Source organism: Nycticebus coucang, chromosome 4 (assembly GCF_027406575.1).
Source record: "Nycticebus coucang isolate mNycCou1 chromosome 4, mNycCou1.pri, whole genome shotgun sequence".
Classification (NCBI taxonomy): Eukaryota; Metazoa; Chordata; class Mammalia; order Primates; family Lorisidae; genus Nycticebus; species Nycticebus coucang.
Genome location: NC_069783.1, coordinates 54,699,710 through 54,719,146, shown reverse-complemented (window position 1 = coordinate 54,719,146; position 19,437 = coordinate 54,699,710). Strand labels below are relative to the sequence as shown.

The 19,437-nt window shown below is 35.4% G+C and overlaps 1 long non-coding RNA gene across 3 annotated transcripts in view; it reads left to right on the top strand.

The window, feature by feature from the left end:
* LOC128584044 (uncharacterized) overlaps nucleotides 1-19,437 on the top strand; it is a 114,415-nt gene that overhangs the window by 30,747 nt on the left and 64,231 nt on the right. For 2 of the 3 annotated variants that reach the window (XR_008379621.1, XR_008379619.1), the window contains exon 2: nucleotides 2,916-3,018. This is a non-coding gene — a long non-coding RNA (uncharacterized LOC128584044). Of the gene's footprint in view, nucleotides 1-2,915; nucleotides 3,019-6,588; nucleotides 6,981-19,437 lie in introns of those variants that run through there. The other variant, XR_008379620.1, reaches the window with a different exon arrangement.

Sequence of the window (19,437 nt, the reverse complement as noted above, 5' to 3'; positions counted from 1 at the left end):
CACTCTACTTTTCTGTCAAGATGGGAACAGAAACAACTCTCTGTGGTGGCCCTCACAGACTGGCCCGCACACAAAGCTTTTTGCCATGTGAAGGAGCACAGCCTCAGGTGTCAAGCTCCAATAGCCCGAAGCAGTATCATTTTTGATACATACATGCCAAGCAACAAAAATCTTTGTTATGTTTTTAAGGTGGGATATTCTGCCTGCATGACCTGGCCCAGGAATCAGAAGCATGAGGTCAGAACCTGTTTACGTCAATTCTCAGGCCTCACCTGCCCCATCTGTACTATGGGGTTGTTCATTGGTATTGCTTGCCCAACAAGACTAATAAATTAAATTACAGGAACAACATCTCTTGAAGGATTTAAACATAGTCAGACATCATTGGAACTTTAAAAAAAACAAAACAAAAACAGGGTTTGGATAAACCAAGAAGAGATTTATCTGGGTCTCAGTTTTCTCATCTCTAAAGAAGGTTTGGACTAAATGACCCTTAATAGTCTTCGAACTCTGAGATTCTAAGATTATGAAAATTAACACCAGAAAAGAAAGTATACTTGGGGGTGGGACACAAGAGGGACTTTATCTATCTTCATTGTGTCCTCAGTGAACCCCCCACCACCACCAAAAAAAGAAAGAAAGTATAAACGTGTGTGATACAAAGCAAGGCAGGGCCACTCCGAGTGGCCCTGCTCGTAGAACCCTGAGAAGCCTGAATTTGCCTCCCCCGCCTACATCCCTTCTCCATCTGGAGGTGTCTTCCCTCCGGCTTTCCCCTCTTTCTCTTCACTCTCAAAATAACTTGTCAGCAAGATTAATTTAGAGCCGCATGCTCCTCCCTGGAGCAGTTGCCTTTGAATCTTCTCTCCCAAAGCAGGGAAAGTTGTATCCTGCCCCCAAGAGAAAAGGTTTCACTGTTGGAAGAAGCGTGAGCAGGGACCCTGTCTGCCAGCAAAGACAGCGTCCTTCCTCAGCCCTTCCTAGGACAGGGCAGGCGAGAGAAGCTCAGAGAAGGAGCAAAGCCTCAACTCAAATAGTACCTATTCGGGCTTCTTTCAAGTGCATATGTTTCATGCCTATGCTCACCAAATATACATATATAGCTAAAGTGTCTTCAGGACTGATGGGCAAAATCCAATCTTGTTGTATAGAAATTATAAGTTATTATTTAGCTCATTTTGACATCGCAAAATAACAAAGTACACATTTATATGAATACAACCATGGATTAGTTTAAAAATACTTCTCGACAATATGATTAACCATTAAACACTAATTATTTGTTTAGGATAGTATTTCTACTACATATAGTATATATATTATTACTCTCATGACATACAATATCTGTATTTTTCAGCACTTGGGAGAATTGGGAAAGGGATTAGAAAAAAGAATGAAATGCATTACTATTTCAAGGAGAATAACTAAAAATTAAAATTGGAAACAATTCTGCTAAAGAGACCCCAGTCTCTTTAAATTCTAAAAAATTGAATGATTCCGTGTTTACAAAAATGTTATCAAAATTTTTGAGCCAATTGTGTGCTAGAAATGATTCTAAATTTAAGGATTTTAAATAGATATCTAAAACTGTTCATTAAATACACAAAAATTTGAAATGCAAGCAAAATGAATTTGTACATTAAAAATATACATAGCATTTTGGTAGGACACAATGGGAAACAGTGCTCTTTCAAGCTCCTTTATGTTCTCGGTTGATACACTGTCTCCCACCCAAGTGCAGCATGAGCCATACCACACTTGATTTAATTGATTTTATTATGATTAGGCCTGTTACATTTTTAAAATTGATTATTCCAAAGAATGGGAGAGCAAGTATTTGTTCTGAATGAGACTTCTTTTATACAGCATGAGTTTAATTCATCAAAATCACTATTTCTTAGAAAAAAAGAGAATTTGTTGGTTTTGTACATGTTTAATTAATCCTTCCAAGAAAAAAATAATCCTTAGAGTTGGGAACTTTTCAAACCATTCATCATTTTAGCTACAGAGTTGGCAATGCCAGCAAAATGATGTATAATTTCTTTATTTTGGAGTATTAGTTGTTGGGAGCGTGATTATAGAATTTCTTGACCCACGCTTTCCTTGATAGCCATTAAGAAAGGGCTTACAATATCCGACTTAGTTCACTCAAATTTGAGAGATTCCTGGAGTGAACTTCTTACCCCAACATTAGTGTTACAATGCACGCAAGTTAAACCATAGTTAGGGACTTTGATTCAGCAGCTCTTGTTAGCATCTTATAGTCAAGGCAGAGATGAGGAGGGGGGAGAAATAAAGCTTTGACAGATGGTACTCAGCGTTTGACTCCTGCTGAGCTCAGCAGGACCTGTGGTTTCCAAGGTTAGGGCTGTCAAAATGGCTCTGTCTATCAAGTGAATAACAAAGTGTAGACTGCCTGTCTGTTTCCTATACAAAACTTAGATTTCATGTGCCATTATTGTCAGCCTTTCTGCTGATTTAATAACTTCTAAGAGAAGAACTGGGGATTCTGATGCAGCCTCCCTATGTAAGAAACTACTTGGAAAGGGAATCTTCAAGGGCTGAAAGAGGTAGGCCACGATCTGATCTCTTTCTCTTTGGCTTCTCTCTAAGATTTCAAGGCTTGAAAAGGATTCAAAAGCCACCAAAGATTCACTTTTGGCTAAAAGCTAAATGTGAACATTTCAAATGGAACTTAATGGTGTCTACCTCTCAAGAGGGTAAAATTGTTTTTATTAAGAATCCTTGGGGTGGTGGGTAATTATTCAATTAGAAATATTGAGATGGAAAGCGAAATGTTTCTATCATGAAACACTTGGTTGGTTGTGTTTAGATGTGTCTGTCAGGACCTGTTTATCACCTTTCATAGCTTTTAATATTAAAAATGCACCCTTTTTTTCCACCTATGTCTGAAGCCTTCAGATGGTCAGATAAAGTACCTGAAGCTGAAAAACAGGAAATTGAATAGTGTCACCCAAACGTGCCTGTTGTCATGCCCTGTTACAGCTACATTTCTTGGTAAGTCTGATGTTTTCCTTTATGCATATTTTGTGATTTCAAGATTGTTGCTGACCTCCTGGGATTTTAATTAAAAAGCCGGTGGATTTTAACAATAAACCCAGGCTTTTTATTAAGATGATGCTGAAAAGAATTGGGGTGGTGCCCCTGAATAAACTAATAGTTATATTTCAGTGTTTAATTTACATATAAAATATTTAAAGCAAAACTCTTATTTCAAAAGGACAAAAATCAAAATGTGGCATTTAAAAAATCACATACTTAGAATTTCATCCTGTCCTATTACCAAGCATGTTCGTTACAATTTTTGAGAAGCTAATAAAAGAAATCTCCTGTCTCTTTTTAACCCTACTTTGAGCAAACACAGTCCCTAGTGCAGTGATTGTTCCCTATTAGCATGTTTTAAAAGACAACATTCTCCCTACAATACAATCGAAGAATTTTCTACTGCAATTATTTAGTTTACCTAAATCCCATAATCATAAAGGAAATGTTATCTGGATGACTGATCATTTGTTATGATTTCCAGTATATTTAATTACTTTGAACATGTAACAAAAAATTCTTTTTTTTTTTTAACAAAAAATTCTTTTAAGGTTTTGAAGTATTTACTTTCTTTTAAAATCTTTTTTAAAAACTCTAACTCAACTGTTTCCTCTGAGACAGAGCCGTCACCATATAGTAGATATTCAGTAAACATTTCTGAGTAAAAATAAAAACGGATATTGAATATCGAATAAAAGAAAAAAGGAATTCTTGAATTGAAATGAAAGGAATACAGCTTTTACATTAGGTAATTGTAAGAAATCGTCAAGTGCTACATTTAGTGTAAACTATTCATTCTCCAGCTGTGCTTGGTTTTTATTGAAATTGTACGGTGTTTTTAATCACATCTGCAGATAATAATGCTAATTAAACATTTTTAAAAAAATCCTAACCAAACTGCCGTTTTCTTCTCCCTTTTTCTCTCTGCCTATTTGCTATTGCTTTGTTCAATAGGGAATTTTCTAACTTCTTTCTGACAGTGTGCACCACAACCACCCCCACCCCCAAAGGAGGTTTTGTTAATGGTCAACTTGCTGAATCAAATTCACTTTTCATGTGTTTGCATTTTTGAGGAGTCTCTGAGGGATTTCTTTGAATTTTAAGAGGCGTCTCTGAGGAGAAAGTGTGCTTCTGTAATTTCATCCAAGTTCATAAACTATAAGGGCCTGGAAATTAAGTCCGTCTCTGGCAGAAAGTCAGCAATCTTGGAAGAAGGAACTAGAACTAAAGCAGATATGATGTGTGAGCACTGTGATCATGTACTTAGCCTCCCACCACGAAGCCAAACTAGCCAGTGCCACCTGTGTGCCTGAGACGCTTTCATTGCCCTATGCCCTTCAGCTGCCCTGTGGTTGTTAACTTACTAAAATACACATGACATAAACTTTAGCATCTTAAGCATTTTTAAATGTACAGCTCAGTGGGCTTAAGTACATACACGTTGTTGTTGTAACTAATCTCCATGACTCTCCTGATACTGAAAAACCAAACTGCCTGATTAAACAACTCTTTCCACTCTCTTCCTAGCCCTGGCAACCACCATTCTATTTCCTATCTTTAGGAATTTGACTGCTCTAGATACCTCATATAAGTGAAATCATACAGTATTTGTCTGTGACTGGCTTTTTTCATTGAGCATAATGTCTTCAAAGTTCGTCCATGTTGTAGCACGTGTCAGAATTTCCCTTTTAAAGGCTGACTAATAGTCCATTGAATGTATATACACCATGTGAATATACAGATTCTGCTTATCCATTTGTCCATCATTGAACACTTGGGTTGCTTCCATCTTTTTGCAGTTGTGAATAAGGCCACTATGAACACGGATATATAACCTTCAGTTGTTTCAGAATGTGATTACTGCATGCTGCAGAATAAATTAAGAACACAGACACGCTGGAGAAAGGCAGAAAATTACAATAATAAAAACAATATTTAACATTTATCAAGTGCGTACTACATGCCAAGCAAGGTGCCACACACAGCACTGATCTTAATTCCTCATCTCATAGAAGTGCAAACTGAAGCACAGAGGAGTTGGTTAGCTAATCCAAAGTCACTCAGCTAGTGCGTCACTGGAATACAAATCTGAGAAATGGGACCCAGAGTATATGCATTTGGAGGAAGAAAAAAATTACAGAATCCATATTCATGGAGCCACAGCCAAGTACCTTAGAGAGGAACTCTTTTAAGTGTGGCCTGGGCATAAGAGCACTTGAATAAGAGCCAGGAATCCCAGCTCTGTCCCCAGGAATAGGCTAGCTGCAGACTCTGAACAAGAGGACTGCCCTTCTCTGTTTGATGTCTTGCCTATGAAAAAAGTTGAATTGGGTGTGCTATGCTCTGTGGTTTCTAACAATTCCTCATGCCAAGGAGATTTTTTATCTAATTCTTTATGACTTGGTTAATTCCGTTCACCTATGTGAAGATAAAGTAATTTTAAATTTTCAAATGTATGCTTAACATCTCCAAATTTTTACAATAAATGGTTACCTGCTTCTCATTCCACTATATTCAAATTATTCCTTGATATGAAGATAGCATTGGTCCCTTTCTAACAAAACTAAAAAGAAAGGATATAAGGACACATTACCAACTGAGCCAGTGAGGTAAAACATTGTTTCTCTTCCAGAGGACTCTGAAGTGTGCCCACCTCAGCAAAAGTAAAGTAGAGAATTGTGAATGGTGCTTGTTTAATATATATTCACGTAATTAGGATTGGATAATCCCCACCAGTATTCCACTGAGGAAACTGGGAAGGCTGAGTCGGAATTAATCCACATTTGTCTCTTCACAGTCAAAATTTACATCATGTGTCTCTAGAAACACAGACTAAAATTTTAAAAAAAGAAATAAACATGGACTATACATAAGTATCCTCATTATCATAAATACTTTTATTAGCTCTTTTTGTCCTATGGTTATGAGTTTAGGTTATAGATCTTTTTGCCTCACTTTCAGAGCATAGTGCTAACTCTTGCTTTAGGGATTGAATTGGACCCAAGGAAACAAAGGGAAAATATTTTTAGAAGAAAATTTTTTAAAAGCCTTTTTGAAAATTCTGAGCCTCCAGAGAAGAGTGTTCAAATGCCACTGATCCAATTTATAAGTAGGTACATGTTTGCAAACCCATCAAGAACACTTACCAGGAAAGGTCTTGCAAATCAGGCTAAAGAGAAGATTTGAGTTGTTCAAATATTGTGCAAATCAAGTGGAAAATGCTGATTTCACCAAAGTCCATGTGTTTCAAATAAAGTTCAATCAACTAATTGATCAGGTCTGCATTTTTTCAGGGATCTCTGCAGATAAAAGTTCAATATTAACTTAAAGGAATGTTTTCATTTTCTTCTAGCCCGCATTTATAGCAGGATAGACAGTTTTATTTTAAACCAAATTATTACAATGGAAGCATCCCCCATATTCCAATACATAAATTTGTGATTCTACCGGTAACTATATTAAGCTTTCAGTCAAAGTACAAAATTTTGTGATGCATACCGCATTTTTTATTTCTGCTTTCAAAAGGTATGAATTCTGCAAACCAGACAGAAGAGGGAGCTATCCATCTGGAAATTAACCAATCCTTTCAAAAATATGTCGAATAAATGTAGAAGGAAATTCTAATATAATAAACCCTTATCTTACTTTCATATTTTATAGGAACACTATAAATTTTCTGGTGCATTAAAAACAAGCAAACTATCAGCAGAGGCAAAAACATTGAGTTAATTAATGAAGAGGTGAAATAAACAAACCATTAAAAGATCAATTAAAAATACACTGACATTTTATGGCTTGATCTCACATTTTATAACAAAATGTAGAACCACATCATGCCCCCCAAAGGGCAAAAATATTCTGCTGCTATACATATCACTAAGAATACCTTTCTATAGATCCTGATCTTAAAATGGAACTCTGACTTTAAAATTGGTAACATCTGGAAATAATGGCAAAAAAGACAAACTGTTGGTCTGCATCTGTCTTGAAAATGCTATGTAATAAGATTTGCTTAATATATTTGAAAGAGAAAAATGTTTTGTTCCCCAATTTGTTGCAACATCTGAAAGTTCATGAGGTTATGACCCCTCTTTAAGAAAGCATCTCCCACCACCTGCAAATACCCCAGGAAAAGCAGTTGGAAACAATAAAACACGTGCTAGTTAACTGTTACCAGGGAAACGGTTCTGGTTCACCAATCAGAGTGCCTGTGCTTTCCAGTGGCTTTGTCCGAGGGAGACATGCGCCAGCTGTTAGTGAATAACCATTGTTATAGATCATCAGGAAATCACAGTCAGCAGGCAACCCAGCCCCACTGGAAGTTTATTTCTCATATTTGTTCATCACCAGGGCAATCCTCCACCTTTAAAACATCCCCTTAGGCTAGGTTAACTAAACAACACCCCGCACGAGCAGAATCATTTAAAGAGGGCAAGCTGCAAAAGAGTCTTTTTGCCAACAAACAGATTTTCTAACTTAAATTCCTGCTGCATCGCCCTCCTGCCCCCTTCACTTTGGTAATTGTAGAGCAAATATCTGAAGTCTGTGCCCCTTTGGGCACTGTTCCTCCTTCCCTTGATTGGCACTCCAGGCACCAAGAACTTTCTCACCAAACCCTCTGAGACTTATAAAGAAAAGTGGGCAGTTTGCCATGCAGGAGAGACCAGTATGATTGTCAAAGAAGAGGCAGTTTGGAGCCTGCCATAGGAGAGGGGCTGGGAGGACAAAACCCTCACCAACACACACTTCAGGCTGAACAGCCCTACTTCTATCAATTTTTCATATATATATTTAGAAGTGCATAGATTTTTTTAGAAATAAGATGCTATTGCTTTTTAAAGGTCAAAAACTAGGGAGCTCCAAACCTATCCAGTCATAAGACTCATCTTACAAAATAAAGACATCTAGACTCTCGGTTTCAGTTCCAGCATGTTAGAAGCTTAGAAGTCACCACTCTGTCCAAACAACAAGTAAAAAGCTGACCAAACCAAACATCAACAACTCTTCTTAGGTCCATCAAGGAGTGAGGATACAAGACAAACCACTGCCCCCCACACTGGAGAAACAAACTGGAAAATACAAAGCAGAAACCCATGAGCATAACCTCCCCAGGAACCAGAGCCAGAGTAAGAAAACCAGAACTACAGTTGCTAGAACATCAGTATGAATGAGTGTGAGAGTTAAAAACTTGAGAGGGACCCAGTCATGGGAGGGGGGTCCTTACATCTTACCCTCGGAGGAGCACAGATAAAAATTATACCTAAGTGCTGCTCAGAACATGCAAACAAGAAAAAAATGCTGAGAAAAATTTAAGTTGTTGAATTCTGTACCTTATGAAATTACTCTTCAAAAGTAAAGGAGAAATACTTTTTCAGACAAAAATTAAGGGAATTTCTTGCCAGTATTATAATATTCAATATACACCAATAACATTTGTTATTTTATATACTGTATGTTATAGCTCTTATAATTGCAGATATCAAATGTGACTTGAGTATTACAATTTTGATATAGCTTTTTATTAAAATGTGTATGTATTTTTGGTACCTTCTATATATGTTTAAGTAAAATGAAGAACAACAATGATATAATGAACATGTATGCACCTAAAAACAGATTGCCAAAATACATCAAACAAAATAATAATAACAACAAGAAGAAGAAAAGAAGAGAAGAAATACAAGGAGTAATGGAAGCATCCAATATTTTAACTGGAGACTTTAACACCTCTTTGTCAGAAATGGACAGAATCAACAAGCAGAAAACCAGTAAGGTGATAGTTGAACTCAACAACACTACCAATCAACTGGATATAGTTAACATCCATAGATTACTTCATCCAACAACAACAGATTGCACATCCTTCTCAAGCTCACATGGAACATTCACTAAGATAGAGTGCTTTCTGAGCCATAAAACACACCTTTAAAAAATTGAAAGGGGTACAAATAATACAATATATGCTCTTAGGGAACGATGGAATTAGACAAAAATAAGTAACAGAAAGATAGCTGGAAAATCCCAGAAAAGTTGGAGATTAAATACACTTCAAAATAATATGAGTTGAAGAATAAATCTCAAGAGAAATAAAAAATATTTTGAACTAAATAAAAATGAAAACATAACTTATCTGAACTTTTGGAATGTAGTGAAAGCAGTGCTTAAAGGGAATTTATAGCATTGAATACATGTATTAGACGAGTAGTTCTCAACCTGCGGGTTGCGACCCACAGGAATTGTACTAAAGGGCTGCAGCATTAGGAAGGTTAAGAACCACTCTATTAGACAATCAATAATGTAAGCTTCATCCTTAAAAAACTAGGGGGTAAAAGAACAAATTAAATCCAAAATAATAAGAAGAAAAGAAATAAAACTTAGAGCAGAAATCAATGAAATTAAAAACAGAAAATCAATGGAGACATTCAACCAAACCAAAATCTAGATCTTTGAAAAGATAATAAAATTCATAAATCTCTAACCAGACTAGCTAAGAAAGAAATATACTAGACTAATATCTTAAATATATGCACTAACATCAGAAATTAAAATAGGAATATCACTACAGATACTATGGATATTAAAAGGATAATAAAGGAATATTATGAACAATTCTATGCCTATAAATTTGATTATTAAGTTGAAATGGAGCAACTCCTTGAAAGATACAATCTGTCAAAACTCACTCAAGAAGAAATAGACAATCTTAATAGCCTGTATCTATTAATGAAATTGGATTAATAATTAATTAACTTATAATACAAAAAGCACAAGACCATATGGGTTCACTGATACATTCTACCAAACATTCAAGGAAGAAATTATACCAACTCTCTATAATCTCTTGCAGAAAGTAGAAACAGAAAGAATTCTTCCTCATTTATCTCCTAAGGCCAGCATTATCTTATTACTAAAACTAGACAAAGGCATTATAGGAAAGAACTATAGACTGATACCTCTTATAAACAGAGATGCAAAAATCCTCTGCAAAATATTAGCGAATAAAACCAAAGATGTATAAAAAAGAATTATACACCATGACCAAAAGAGATTTATCCTAGATATGCAAGGTGTGTTAAACATTTGAAAATTAATTAATTATCTAGCACATCAACAAGCAAAAGAAGAAAAATCACATCGTCATATCAATAGATGTAGAGAAAGCATTTGACAAAACCCAATACTCCTTCATGGTAAAAACTCTCAGCAAACTAGGAATAGAGGAGAATTTCTTCAACCTTATAAAGCATGTTCGTAACAAACTCCAGCTAACATCATATTTAATGACCAGAAACTCAAATCTTCCCCACTAAGATCAGAAATAAGACAAGAATGTCCCCTCACCACAGTTTTTCAACATCATACTGGAAGTCCTAACTTACAAAAATAAAACAAGGAAAAGAAATAGAAGGTATATTGTATACAGATTGGGAAGGAATAAAATTGTTTTTTCTACAGATGACATGATTATCTATGTAGAATACCCAAAAGAATCAACAGAAAAACTCCTGGAAATAATCAGCAATTATAGCAAGGTTGCAGGGTATAAGGTTAATGTACAAAAGTCAATCTCATTCCTACATGTCAGCAATAAATAGTGAAATTTGAAATTAAAAACACATTATCATTTTATTAGCACCCCAAAATGAAACTCTTTAATATGACTCTTACAAAAGATATATAAGATCTATATGAAAAAACTATAAAACTCTGATAAAAGAGATCAAGAAAGAACTAAACAAATAGAGAGATATTCCATATTCATGGATAAGAAGACTCAATATCATCAAGATGTCAGTTCTTCCCAATTTCATCAATACTGTCAATGTGGTGCCTATCAAAATCTCAGCAAGGTATTTTGTGGATACTGACAAATTGATTCTAAAGTTTATATGAAAAGGCAAAAGATCAAGAATGCCAACTAAATAATGAAGAACAAAATCAGAGAACTGACACTACCTAACTTCAAGACTCACTATATACCCACTAAAGTAGCCAAGACAGTGTGGTATAGATAATGAAACATAACAGCCCAAATATAGACCCACTGAACTGTAATTAGCTGATCTTTGACAAAAGAGCTAAGACAATACGGTATAGCAAAGGTGGTCTTTCAAGAAAGGATACTGGAACTATAGGACATCTGCATACAAGAAAAAATGAATCTGACTCAAAATGGATCATAGGCCTAAATATACAATGCAAAACAGTTATATAAAACCCCTAGAAGACAACATAGGAAGAAACCAAGATGACCTTAGCTATGGCAATGACTTTTTAGATATAACACCAAGACATGCCCTGTGACAGAAATAATTGATACTTGGGATTTCATTAAAATCTTCTGCTCTGCAAAATATAATGTCAAAAGGTTGAGTAGATAAGCCACAGACTGGGAGAAAATATTTGTAAAAAACATATCTGATAAAGGACTATTATCCAAAATACAAGGAACCCTTAAAAAACTCAACAAGAAAGTGAAGCAAGGAAAAAGTAGGCAAAAGACCTGAATAAACACTTCACCAAAGAAGACATGGTAAGTAGCATATGAAAGATGTTCAACATCAGATGTCATCAGGGAACTGCAAATTAAAACAACAGTGAGATACTGCTGTAGTCCTATTAGAATGGCCAAATCCAGAACACTGACAACACTAATTTCTGATGACAGTGTAGAGCTGATAGGAATGCAAAATGGTATAACCACTTTGGAAAACAGTTTGTCAGTTTCTTATAAAACTAAATGTACTCTTGCCATACAATCCAGCTATCAGACTCCTTGGTACTTACCCAAAGGAGTTGAAAACTTATGTCCACACAAAACCCTGCACGTGGATGTTTACAGCAGCTTTACTTATAACTGCCAAAAGTTGGAATAAACCAACATGTCTTTCAGCAGGTGAATGGATAAATTGTGATCTATCCAGGCAAAGGAATATTAATCAATACCAAAAAGAAATGAGGGATCAAGTCATGAAAAGACATGAAGGGAACTTCAAATATGGATTATTACCTTAAGAAGCCAATCTGCAAAGGACATATACTGTATGATTCCAACTATGTGGCACTCAGGAGAAGGCAAAACTATGGAGACAGTAAAAAGAGTAGTGATTTCCAGGAGTTAGAGTAGAGGGAGGGATGGAGAGGCAGTTTAGGGCACCAAAACTATTTGCTATGATACTGTAATAGTGGGTACATAGAATTACACGTTTGTCAAAACACTAAGAACAAACTCTAATGTAAACTATGCATTTGGGTAATAATGACGTGTCAATGTAGGTTCACCTGTTATGAAAAATGTACTACAATGGTGCAAGATGTCTGTAGGGAGAGAGGTTGTACATGTGTAGGGATGGGGTATATGGGATCTCTGTATTTTCCACTCAGTTTCGTTGTGAGTTTAAAACTGTCCTAAAAAGAAATAAATTTCATTAATTTTCTTTAAAAAGAGACTTATTATCCACATCTTGGAGGTTTAGGTTCAGGAGGTCTTGGTTGAAGCTTTTGTAAATCTGTCTTTTTCACAAATCCAATATGTTTTTGTTGTGTAGCCAGCATTAAGAATCGCTGAGTAGATCTTGGCCTCCTGATCTTTCAAAATGTAACTGTACTGTTTGATTTTTTTCAGACCTGTAATGTCTGCTAGGAAAAATCATGTAAGTTCATCTATACTGACATGTTTAAGGTAGATAATGTTCATATATTGAATGTTTGCTTTCAAGGGTCTCTCTACTTAAGTACCAGGAGCCCTGTATATAGGCTACCTTTCTGTAAAGAGTCTAATCACAGAGCCAACTGTCTTAAAGTTTTATTCCATTCATGCCTTCCCATGGAGGAAAGAAACAAACAAGATATCAACAATCGGGGACATGGGAACTATGATTCCATCATTCACAAATTCAATTCTTCTTCAGGAGAACAAGTGATATTGTTAACCAGGTCCTCCAAGCATACATAATACAAAAAGCATAATCTAAAAAGAGAAAATGCATGACAGCCTTAGTAGCCTTATAACCAAGGTATAGTAGTCCCATCCTTTGGAGATTAGATGAACAGAATGTGGCTCATGGAGTTCCTAACATGAGCCCCTTCTTTCTATGCAACCCAGAATGATGTAGCTCGCTAATTTAAAAAGCAGCAAAAAGGATGGAAATAGTCTTTCTTGAACCCCAGATGGTTTCTATCTTTCTAAGCTGCAATTATTTCAACACATCATTTTAGCTCCACTTACATCAGATCAGGGCCACCTGTTATATCCTCTATATACTTATGAGAGATTTAATGTTAAGTTTGTGTTTATGGTTTATTTATAAAAGACAGGAGGCAATTGAGAGGATGCTTTTAAAGTCATCTTGAGGTCCAAGGATGTGTATATGGCAGATTAACAGATAATCAAGACACTGTGTTGTGTAGTGTAAACATAATCAAACCTAATTTTGTGATTCATTATTACATACATTTGGATATAACCCAAGACTAAAAAACTTATCATCTGAAATTTTCTGGATCTCTGTTGTGCAACATAGTATCCACCAGTCACTGTGATTATTGAACACTTAAAATGTGTCCTGTGCAATTGAGGGGTTGAATTTTTATTTTTAAAAATTTAAATTTAAAGGGCTACATGTAGTAAAGTGGCTACTGCATTGGAAAGCACAGAGACAGACCACTAGGGATCAGCCATTATTTCCCCCCATTTTCAGTGTTCTCCTACCTTTTGAAATTAATGTTTTTGCTTTAACTTTTTAATTTCTGGAATTTAATAAACTTCCATGTATTAAAATATTTTTAAAACATTATAATCTTAAATACCACTATATGCCCGGATGGCATAATGTAACATGGTTATGCTCTAAGACAATTGCTAGTTCTACCCCTAAACGAAGTATTACAAAAAACTTCCATTATAATGTACTTTCTTACAAGACTATTCTTTATCACCAAGATGTATTGTACATATTTAAATGTTCTCTGATTTTATCTTGCCTAAAATTAAATATGTCCTTCTAATAGCAATAAAATGTGTAAGTTGATATTCCTTTCTAATACTAAACAAGAATTTGCAAAAAGAAAAAAAAATCCTAAGTGTATTAATGGCTATTCAATAATAAATGTTTGCCGAACATCTACTACAGGCCAGGAACTATTCTATGTACTTGAATATACCAGGGAACAAAATACATGAAGTCCCTGTTCTAGGGAAATGTTGAAATAAATTTATGGTTGACATTGACAAAAAAAAATTGTAGAGTAATGATATCACAATATTCACAATTACATTATTGATCTTCTAAAGTAAATGCAATAGGACCTCTACAGTTGACCACCTCCATACATTACTACCTACATAAGTTGACTTAATTTTCTTTTTTTTTTTTTATGGCTAGAAGAACAGAGCCAGTTTTATTTTTTTTAATTACTCAATCATTTTTTTATTAAATCATAACTGTGTACATTGATGCATTTATGGGGTTCAGTGTACTGATTTGATATACAATGCAAAGTGCTTACATTGAACTAAGTAACACATCTATCACAATTATTCTCTTTTTGGGCGGCGCCTGTGGCTCAAGGAGTAGGGCGCCAGTCCCATATGCCAGAGGTGGCGGGTTCAAACCCAGCCCTGGCCAAAAATCACAAAAAAAACAAAACAAAACAAACACAATTATTCTCTTTTCTTAATAGTTTTGAAATGTACCATTGCATCATGCACATTAGGTGAGGTCTCCCCAAATATCCTCCCTCCTCCCCACTTCCTCCACTCTCTCTCCTCTTCCCTTCTACTTTCTGGACTATAGTTATGTTTTATCATTCGTATGAATGTGTAGGTGATTATATATTGAGTTCATAGTAGTATTGAGTACACTGGATACTTTTTTTCCCCCATTCTTGAGATATTTTGCTAAGAATAATATGTTCCAGTTCCATCCAGGTAAACATAAAAGATGTGAAATCTTCATCTTTTTAATGGCTTCATAGTATTCCATGGTGTACATATACCACAATTTGTTAATCTATTCATGGGTCGATGGGCTCTTGGGCTGTTTCCATGTCTTGGCAATTACGAATTGGGCTGCCGTAAACATTCTGGTGCAAATGTCTTTGTTGTAAAATGATTTTTTTGATCATCTGGGTATATACCTATTGCAGGATCAGACAGTAGGTTTATTTTTAGTTCCTTGAGTATTCTCCAAACTTCTTTCAAAAAGGTCATATTAGCTTGCATTCCCATCAGTAGTGTAGACGTGTTCCCTTCTCACCACATCCACACCAACATCTGTAAGGGATTTTGTGATGTGAGCTAATCTTATTGGAGTTAGATGATATCTCAAAGTGGTTTTGATTTGCATTTCTCTGATGATTAAGGATGATGAGCATTTTTTCATGTGTTTGTAGGCCATGCACCTGTCTTCATCACAGAAGTTTCTGTTCACATCTCTTGCCCACATAGAAATGGGGTTATTCTTTTCTTATTGATATGTTTGAATTCTCTGTGGATTCTAGCTATCAGACCTTTGTTGGAAGCATAACCTGCAAAAATCTTCTCCCATTCTGAAGGTCATCTGTTTGCTTTACTTACTGTGCTCTTGACTGTGCAAAAGTTTTACAGTTTGATCAGATCCCAGTAATGTATTTTTGGTATTGCTTGAATTGTCCGGGAGGTCCTCCTCATAAAATATTCTCCCAGGCTGATCTCTTCAAGTGTCTTCCTTGCACTCTTTTCTAGTATTTTTATAGTTTCATGTCTTAAGTTTAAATAATTTATCCACTGAGAATCAATTTTTGTTAATGGTAAAAGGTGGGGGTCCAGTTTCAGTCTCCTGCAGGTTGCCAGCCAGTTCATCCAGCATCGTTTGTTAAATAAGGAGTCTTTCCCCCCCTAAATATTTTTGATAGGCTTGTCAAAGATCAAATGACGATAAGTAGCTGGGTTCCTCTCTTGGTTCTCTATTCTGTTCTCTATTTGTATGGAACAGAATAGATGTACGGAACAGAACAGATGTACCTCTCTGTTTTTGTGCCAGTATCATTCTGTTTTGATCACTATAGATTTATAATAATAGCCTGAAGTCTGGTAACATGAGACATCCTGACTTGTTTTTATTTCTGAGTAATGTATTTGCTATTCGAGGTCTTTTCTGATTCCATATAAAATGAAGTACTATTTTTTCACGCTCTTTAAAGAATGACAATGGTGCTTTAATAGGGATTGCATTAAATCTGTATATTGCTTTGGGTAGAATGGACATTTTAACAATTTTAATTCTTCCCAGCCATGAGCATGGTATGTTTTTCCATTTGTTAACATCTTCAGCTATTTCTTTTCTCAGAGTTTCATACTTTTCTTTATATAGATCTTTCACTTTCTTTGTTAGGTAAATTCCCAGATATTTCATCTTCTTTGGAATTACTGTAAAAGGAATAGAGTCCTTGACTATATTTTCAGCTTGACTATTGTTGGCATACATAAAAGCTACTGATTTGTAAGTATTGATTTTGAATCCTGAGGTGCTGCTGTATTCCTTGATCACCTCTAAGAGTTTTGAAGTTGAGTCCCTGGGATTTTCCAGGTATAGGATCATATCATCAGCGAAGAGTGAGAGTTTGATCTCCTCTGACCCTATTTGGATACCCTTAATCACCTTCTCTTGACTTATTGTGATGGCTAAGACTTCCATTAATATGTTGAATAGCAGTGGAGATAGTGGGCATCCTTGCCTCATTCCTGATCTGAATGGAAATGTTTTTAATTTTACACCATTCAATATGATATTGGCTGTGGGTTTGCTGTAGATGGCCTCTATCAGTTTAAGAAATGTCCTTTCTATGCCTATTTTCTTAAGTGTTTTGATCACGAAAGGATGCTGGATATTATCAAAAGCTTTTCCTGCATCAATTGAGAAAATCGTATGGTCTTTGTGTTTTATTTTACTGATGTGATGTATTATATTTATACATTTGCATATGTTGAACCAACCCTGCAACCCTGCAATAAAACCAACTTGATCATGGTGTATTATTTTTTTTTTTTTGATGTGTTGTTGAATTCTGTTTGCTAAGATCTTATTGACTATTTTTGCATTGATATTCATTAATGACATTGGTTTATAATTTTCTTTCTTTGTTGGATCCTTTCCTGATTTGGGGATCAGGGTGATATTTGCTTCATAGAATGTGTTGGGAAGTATTCCTTCTTTTTCTATGTTTTGGACAAGGTTGTATGATGTGGGTACTAGTTCCTCTTTAAGGTTTGATAGAATTAAGATGTGAAGCCATCTGGTCCTGGACTTTTCTTTTTTGGGAGATTTTGTAACATTTGTAATATTTCAGTGATTGATATAGATCTTCTATTCAAGATTTCTAATTCTTTCTGGTTGAGTCTAGGAAGGTGGCATGCTTCCAGTATTGGTCCATTTCCTTCAGATTTTCATATTTCTGGGAATACAGATTTTTGTAGTAATCATTGAGGATATTTTTGAATTTCTGAGGTGTCTGTTGTTATTTCTCCTATATCATTTCTGATAGATGATATTAGAGATTTTACTTTTCTGTTTCTGATTAAGGTGGTCAAAGGTTTATCAATTTTATTAATCTTTTCAAAAAACCAACTTTTCATTTTGTTGACCTTCTGAATGATTATTTTGTTTTCAATTTCATTTAATTCTGCCATAATTTTGGTCATTTCTTTCCTTCTGGTGGGTTTAGGGTTGGAATGTTCTTCCTTTTCCAGTTGCTTGAGATGATCCATTAAGTTGTTGGCTTACTCTCTTTCTTTTTTCTTGATGAAGGCTTCCAAAGTCCCTCTGAGGACTGCCTTTGCAGTATCCCACAGGTTTTGATAATTTGTATCTTCATTATCATTTAGTTCCAAAAATTTGGTTATTTCCTTCTTAATCTGGTCTTCAACCCAGCTGTCATTCAGCCTATAATTATTTAGTTTCCACGACTTTATTTGTGTATGGAGGTTCCTGTTGCTGTTGAGTTCAACTTTCATTCCATGGTGGTCTGAGAAGATACACGGAATAATTTATATTCTTTTAAATTTGCTGAGGTTAGACTTGTGTCCTAGGATATGATCAATTTTGGAGGATGATCCATTGGCTGATGAGAAGAATGTATATTCAGTTTTATTATAATGAATTGTTCTGTATAGGTCTGGTAAGTCCATTTATTCTAGGGTCAGGTTTAAGTCCAATATTTCTTTGTTTAGTTTCTTCTTGGAGAATCTATCCAAAACTGTCAAAGGGGTGTTAAAACATCCAACTATAGTGCAGGAAGATATCAAGTTGTTCACACCATTAGGGTTTGCTTTATAAATTGAGGAGCATTCTGGTAGTGTGCATATATGTTAATTATCAAAATCTCTTCATCATGGGTGTTTCCCTTGACAAATATGTAGTGACCATCCTTATATTTCTTTATCTTTGTTGGTTTAAAGGCAATTGTATCTGCAACTAAAATTGCAACCCCTGCTTTTTACTGGTTTCCATTTGCCTGTATTATAGATGTCCACCCCTTCACCCTGAGTCTATTTTTATCCTTTAAGGTAAGGTGAGATTCTTGTATATAGCAGATATCTGGTATGAGTTTATGTATCCAGTCAGCCAGTCTGTGCCTCTTTAGTGGACAATTTAAACTATTCACATTAATTGAGAGAATTGATAAGCCTGTTTGTGTTTTGGGTGTCATGTTTTTCGGATGTACAGTGGACATTTTTAATGCTTTCACAATTGTGGACGTTAGGTTTTGTTCAAAAATTTCTCAGTGAGTTTATTCTGGTGGTAGAACATTGCACTGATTATTGTGGAGGATGGGTCTGAGGATATCCTGGAGAGCTGATTTAGTTATGGCAAATTTCTTCAAGTTCATCTAGGAGCTCCAAAATACAGTAAAATCCCTCAGTAATAGAGTTAACCAGGAAGAAGAAAGGATCTCTGAAACAGAAAACAAAGCTTTTGAACATTCCCAAATGCTCAAAGAGGGAGATAAATGGAAAGCAAAAAATGATCATCCCCTGAGAGAGCTGTAGGATCACTCCAAAAGATCAAACATTCATCTTATAGGAATTCCTGAAGGAGAAGAGGATGGTCCTAAAGGTACAGATGCTCTATTCCAAGAGATTATGGAGGAACCAAGGGGACTACTTGCCTTATGACAATGCTTTCCCAAGCATTGCAAGCAATACAGAAATTCAGATAGTAGACAGTTTCAGAACCCCAGCAAGACTCACTCCAAATAGAGCAAATCCTAGACACATTGTGATTAACTTTGCCAAAGTTAAGACTAAGGAGAAAATTCTGCAATCAGCCAGATGTAAGAAAAGCATCACCTACAAAGGGAGAAATAACAGAATGACTGCAGATCTCTCAGCCAAAA